We start from the raw sequence: 6430 nt of genomic DNA, 5'->3' as shown, positions 1-6430 counted from the left end.
CACACCTCACACACACCACCCCCCCCCCCCCCCCCCGGCACCGGGGCGCCCCCAGCCCGACTCGCCTGGGGCGCTCCGGTGCCTTGCACCGGCCCTGTTTGTGATGTAGGCCATGAACCATTGCCTCTGTTTTCCAGGAGTGGCATGTACCTCAGTTTTTCCATGTGTGGCAAAGCCAAGTACTGTGTCTGCAATGCAGTTTTATATAGCCTTGCAAAGCCCCCTGTGACTGCAAGCGTAAGGTCAGAGTCAGACTATGGCCCTCATTCCGGTTGACTCGCAAACAGCAGTATTTCGCTGTTTTACGAGCCAAGTAATGCCAGGCGTGCGAATGCCCCCCCACCGAATGTCCCTGCAGACCTGTGAATGGATGGTTTGCATAAGCATCCATTTGCACGCTTGCATGTGGGCCTGCAATCATTCAATGTTCTCCAACCATCGAATGATTTCTGAAGCACTTGCTAATCTAAATCACTCTCTGGTGACTTAGATTAGCGGCGCCCTGCTCCGAGAACAAGGCAGTCAGCTGACATCCGGAGACATCAGCTGCCTTCCCTTGGAGGATATGTGGCCACCGCCGTTCACATGGGGATGGCCAGCGCTTTTCCTGGATGCATCTAGCGTTTTCTTGGATACACCCAACACAGGGTGTTCACAGTGAAGACTTGCACATGTGATTCTGCACATGCGCAGATCTTCAACATCGGTCCCCAAGTAACCAGAATGAGGGCATATATTAGGCTGCTGTTGCAGATGATCATATCGGTTGGGGGAAGCTGGAATTTGGGAGTCCATCTGTCACTCAACGATCTGCTTAGCATCTTTTTTCAGGAGACAGAGGGACTGGTGGTATGGCAAATAGGAGGCATGGCCTGCGACATTCCCACGTTACCACAACCCTGCTTTGCAAAGACGATGCCTCATTTCCGATCCACACACAGGAGTCCCAGGTCACTTATTAGAAATTGTCGGGAGCTTTAGAATTGATAAAACTTTAGAACAGCATGCTAGGATGTCTAGATCCACAAACAGATCACCACAAATTTTCCAGGCCTGTGATTTGTCCTGCAGTCAGGGGAGGGGCAGTTGGGAGTTGCTGAGCAGAGCAGCTGGGAATAGACTATTCAGTGAAACAGAGAGGCTGGGGCATTGCCAGTAATGGAAAATAGGGGCGTGGCTTGTGGCTACGGCATCCACACAAGGTCATACCAACCTTTGGCAGAGACCACACCCCTTTTTGTGTGCTCTCGTGCACCTTGAGAGGGTACCGATCAGCAAGATTAAAATGTTGGTATGCAAAAAGTCTATTATTTTCATCTGTGCTAACATCTTAAGAAAAGACACTTTCTGTTCTTTAAAATTCTTGTTTACCTGTTAAATGACACTATGGGTTAAAAAAAGAATGAGCTGCACTGGTCTATGAAGTTTTTCTGTTATATAAAAAAAAAAAGTTTGCATGTCTGAGAAATGCTTTATTCAACAACTTACTTAATAACATCAGGAAAACATTCTATTAATAGCCGTTATATGTTTTGGCCACCGGGTGGCGGTGTTTCATTTAAACTGGTGGGTGATATTTCATTACTGTTAAAGCAATCAGCTTGATTACAGGAGTAACTGGAAGGTATTTGAATACAGTACACGTTATGATCCCAAAATGTCCTGGTACTTTCATCATGAATTAAGTCACACATGTTCCAAAGCAATAAGAGACCAAATAATTACAAGTTTACATTTAAAGAATCTGACACGTGGGTTAAATCTACATAAGCATTATTATCAGCTTATTACGATTGTTGCTAGGCTGAAGGGCACATTTCCTGGGGATGCAATACGGGTACCTGAAAACAGTCCGAAGTTTTTTTTTACCACATAACTGTATGCCTGTAAGAATAAACCTTTGTGGTCATAATTATGGTGTGACTGGCTGCTTTGCTCCTGGTTTGGTCCATAATTCAATCAGTAGTGATATCTTTGCACTGTCTTGCACAGCTTTGCGTGTGGATTAAACGCTGCCCGCAGCTCGCACAGCTGGGTGCCGAGCTGATTTTTTTGTGTTAATAAAATAAAAAATAGAATTAACATTGGGTTGTGCTGTCAAACTACAAGTCCCAGCAAGCCTCCACCAGATTCAGGCACTTGGAGAACTACAAGTTCCAGGATGCAGGATATTAAAGGGCCTGCCAGGACTCCCACAGTAGGACCAATGTTAAAATAAAAGCACAGTGACACCCAGAAAAGTAAAACTTATAATATAAGTATACATACTCGCATACACCCATTCACACACACGCAAACTAGGCATGTGCACCTGACACTTTTTGTGTTTTATATCTTGGATCTGGATCTCCCTCCATGTTTTGGATTGGTATTGGCAAAACCACCCTTTCTGTTTTTGATTTTTGGATCTGTATTTTTTCATTTTAAATCATAGAAACAGCTAAAATCACAGAATTAGTTTTTTTTGTTTTATTCCTACGCTATTATTAACCTCAGTAACATTTATTTCCATTAATTTCCCGTCTATTTTGAACACCTCATAATATTGTTTTTATGTCAAAAGGTTGCACAAAGGTAAATGGATGACTTTGCTAAGCAACACAAATAGGCAGCACAAACACCGTACTGATACTGCACACTTAGCAGCACCCCTGGACTGATACTGCGCACTTAGCAGCACCCCTGGACTGATACTGCGCACTTAGCAGCACCCCTGGACTGATACTGCACACTGAGCAGCACCCCTGGACTGATACTGCACACTTAGCAGCACCCCTGGACTGATATAGCACACTTAGCAGCGCCCCTGGACTGATTCTGCACACTTAGCATCACCCTGGACTGATATAGCACACTTAGCAGCACCCCTGGACTGATATAGCACACTGAGCAGCATCCCTGGACTGATACTGCACACTTAGCAGCACCCCTGGACTGATACTGCATACTAAGCAGCACCCCTGGACTGATATAGCACACTTAGCAGTGCCCCTGGACTGATACTGCACACTTAGCATCACCCCTGGACTGATATAGCACACTTAGCAGCACCCCTGGACTGATACTGCACACTTAGCATTACCCCTGGACTGATACTGCACACTTAGCAGCACCCCTGGACTGATACTGCATACTAAGCAGCACCCCTGGACTGATGCTGCATACTAAGCAGCACCCCTGGAATGATACTGCATACTAAGCAGCACCCCTGGACTGATATAGCACACTTAGCAGCACCCCTGGACTGATACTGCACACTTAGCATCACCCTGGACTGATACTGCACACTTAGCATCACCCTGGACTGATACTGCACACTTAGCAGCACCCCTGGACTGATACTGCATACTAAGCAGCACCCCATGACTGATACTGCACACTTAGCAGCACCCCTGGACTGATACTGCACACTTAGCAGCACCCCTGGACTGTTACTGCACACTTTGCAGCACCCTTGGCAGGGCAGCCATCGGGGGGGGGGGGGGGGGGGGGGGCTGTGGGGACTCCAGTCCCGGGCCCAGACAGAAAGGGGGACCAGGACTTGTCATAAACAAAGTTCACATTTCCCTTAAAGCAATGTAGAGGTTGAGTAGTGCGGCCAGTGCTGCAGACAAAGGACTCACCATGCATGCCAGGTGTTCAAGAAAGGGGAGGGGGCCTTGCCTATTTTGTAAGTCCAGGGGTCAGGACTGCCTCCTAAGTCCCTCCTGTCCTCTGTGCTGCTGCGGGGTGGTTGCCCAGCAACCCCCCAAAACCCTGTATATTTTTAGGCAGCCCTGGCCACCAATGATTCCGTGGCACAAAAAGGGGGTACCCCAGTTCTGGGGTGCCACATAGTTACATAGTAGTTACACACAAACCTAGAGGAGAGTAGAGGAGGAGGGGGTAGAGGAGAGGAGGGAGTTTGAGGAGAGGTCTAGAGGAGGGGGATGTAGAGGAGGAGAGGTAGAGGAAGAGAGGAGGAGGAGCGGAGTAGAGGGGAGGGGTGGAGAGGATGGGGGGATAGTGGAAGAGGGGGGTTGTGACGGCTATCCCTTTGTTCCTCCTATTCCTCCCCTCCTCACTTCATCTCTCTCAGTGAAAGCGGCGCATGCACCTGGCAGTGCAATGCTCCCTCTCTCCAGGGAAGGGCCTTCTCCTTTCCAATCACCGGCGCCAGGCCTTATTCTCCTGAACACCGGTGCCGGCAATGCAGTGCTCCCTCATCTTCAGTGCCGGGCCTTCTCCCGAACACTGGCACCTGGTCTTCTTCTCCTGATCACCAGCGACGGGCTCCATCTCTGCGACGCTGGGTCTAGTGCCTGTGCTGCAGGAACTGAGGGGGGCACAAGACAGCTGTGAGTTAAGACACTGCCCGTGCAACCTTAATTAATTAAAAAAAAAAAAAGAGTACACCACTGTTTTTGGGCGAATGAGTGGTCCGGAGCACCCCTGGAAAACACCTGTTTCGCCTATGCCTACAGCATAACAGCATAACCACAGTTGGTTGACTGTGTTTATGCCAACAACAGTTGGTATGTTGATAACTAACTGTGCCTAGTGCCCAAATCCCCCTCCCCCACCCCGTTCCTCACCAAAACTCCGACTACCTGTTACTCACACTACAAATAAATACTCTATACACCCATAATTGGCAATAATTCATTGTGTGATCCACTGCATGTGAAACCAACATAGTATACAGCTCTGCACCAGGCCCAGAGACTGTCCTCAATGGCAAATAATGATCTGTCGGGATAAACAGTAATTATGAAGATTTTTTCCAATCGTCACAAAATGTGGCATGGTATACATTTTTCTTAAATAACATTTTTTTTTTTGCTTGTAGAAACATAGCACAATGACATATTGTTAAGTGATTCTTTGTTTTTATTTTGTCACGTAGAGAAAACAAACTATGAATTACAAGTCTGAGCATTTGTTTTACATTATTCTGGCACAGCAATTAATATGTGTTAAAATATGCCACAAATGAAAGATTGAATAAACATGCCTTACGTTACAGATGACAATGCTGCCATCTGCTGGGAGAACAAAATATGGAATTTTGTAAACTAAGGCAAAAAAAAAATGAAAATACTTTACAAGTCTTCTTGCACGCAAACTCAAAAAGCATACAATAGTAAATTGTTATTCTGTTATTTAAAACATCGCAATGTGATCACAACACTGCACAAAATCCTTAAGCACGATATTCATTTACTTTGATTGCTATTGAAGCAGTGCAATCAACATTTGAACATCCTAAGTGGTCCCAAGTGTTGCTAACCCCTTTTATCAGCGTTTCTGCAAATCCATCAAGTATACAGATTACACAATTATTGGACCTGATAATAGGTTGATTAGTCAGATAATCGTATGGTGTGTAGCCAGCCTTAAGGGGTGTACACATGGTGCTAAACGCATTTGATGTTGACTATATAGTACAGATATAGGGCCTGGTTCTGGTTGACTTGCTAAGCAGTGTAAATTCACAGCTTAGCGAGCCATCTAACGCCATCCACCGAGCGAGCGAATGCCCACCCCCGCCACCGTGCAAATTTATCCAGTCACATTGTGAATGGATGTTTAGCATAAACATCGATTCGCAGGGTAGCGCATTGGGGCAAATTCATTCAATGGTCACAACCATCGAATGATTTTTCCCTTATTAACAAATATAAGTCAGTCTAGACTGACCTATATGTGAGTGGTCCAAGAATGGGTCGCAGCTCACCCTGCTTTCCCATGGGCATGCCCAGTGTTTTTTCTGGGTGCACCCACCGTTTTTGTGGATACGCACAAGAAATGCTGCCCCCTGCCCGAATCCAACCCACCTACACCTGAGCAAACTCTTCAGCGACTGTGCAAGTCGGCGAAAGTGTCCGCACAGCAGCCCTGCAATACGCATATGTGAATATACGCATGCACAGGGCGCAAATATCGGTCCCTGGTTCACATGGGGCAGCGATATTTTCCGTCTGGACGCTGGGTGCAAGCAGGCACGGCAAACTGAGAGTGCGGGTGGGGGCGTGGGGTGGTGGTGTCAGTCTGCACCCAAGAGAACAAGCAAATGGCGCTGTGACGCGGGTGCCGGGGGTGGGCAGCTGACGTCACTGGATGTCAAGGGCACGTCCTCTTCCCATACTGGGAGCATGCAAAGCTAAGGCACCAGAGAGCGTCTTCGTTTTGTGTGCACTTTCCAAAACATTTGACAGCCCCCACACTCAAGGCTGTGAATGTATGGGGACGGGGAACTCGACGAGAAAAGGGGGAGGCGGCCGTGCGGGTGGCGGGCGGCATTACATTCACACGCAATGCTGCGTTGCATGTGGACCAAAATAACCCCAATAGTACATATCTGTATTATATCTGTACTATATAGTCTTGTCTGCAAAGTCTATTTTTCTATTTGATACAGACTAAATGGGAGCGTGTATTGAGATATAAT

Source organism: Crinia signifera, chromosome 3, assembly GCF_055691185.1.
Source record: "Crinia signifera chromosome 3, ASM5569118v1, whole genome shotgun sequence".
NCBI lineage: Eukaryota > Metazoa > Chordata > Amphibia > Anura > Myobatrachidae > Crinia > Crinia signifera.
Note: the sequence above shows the minus strand (reverse complement) of the source record.